This window comes from Acyrthosiphon pisum, chromosome A2, assembly GCF_005508785.2.
Source record: "Acyrthosiphon pisum isolate AL4f chromosome A2, pea_aphid_22Mar2018_4r6ur, whole genome shotgun sequence".
Taxonomy (NCBI): domain Eukaryota; kingdom Metazoa; phylum Arthropoda; class Insecta; order Hemiptera; family Aphididae; genus Acyrthosiphon; species Acyrthosiphon pisum.
In genome coordinates this window covers 67,773,052-67,773,265 of record NC_042495.1, presented here as the reverse complement: position 1 = coordinate 67,773,265, position 214 = coordinate 67,773,052, and positions in this window count along the sequence as shown.

Genomic DNA, 214 nt, shown 5'->3' with positions numbered 1-214 from the left:
CGATTTCAAGTAGCACTTAATGACGAATTCAAATCTGTTTTCAGAATTCTTATCGCTTCATTAGATCAATTGGTATGTTTGGCAAAAAACACGTCTAAAATACTATGTCACGCGTGTGTTAGACGGAAACAGAAAATCACGGTATCGAATTCCCTTAACATACACACTATTTGATCAAAAATAATTTTTAGTTACCGTTTTAACGTTTTAAACC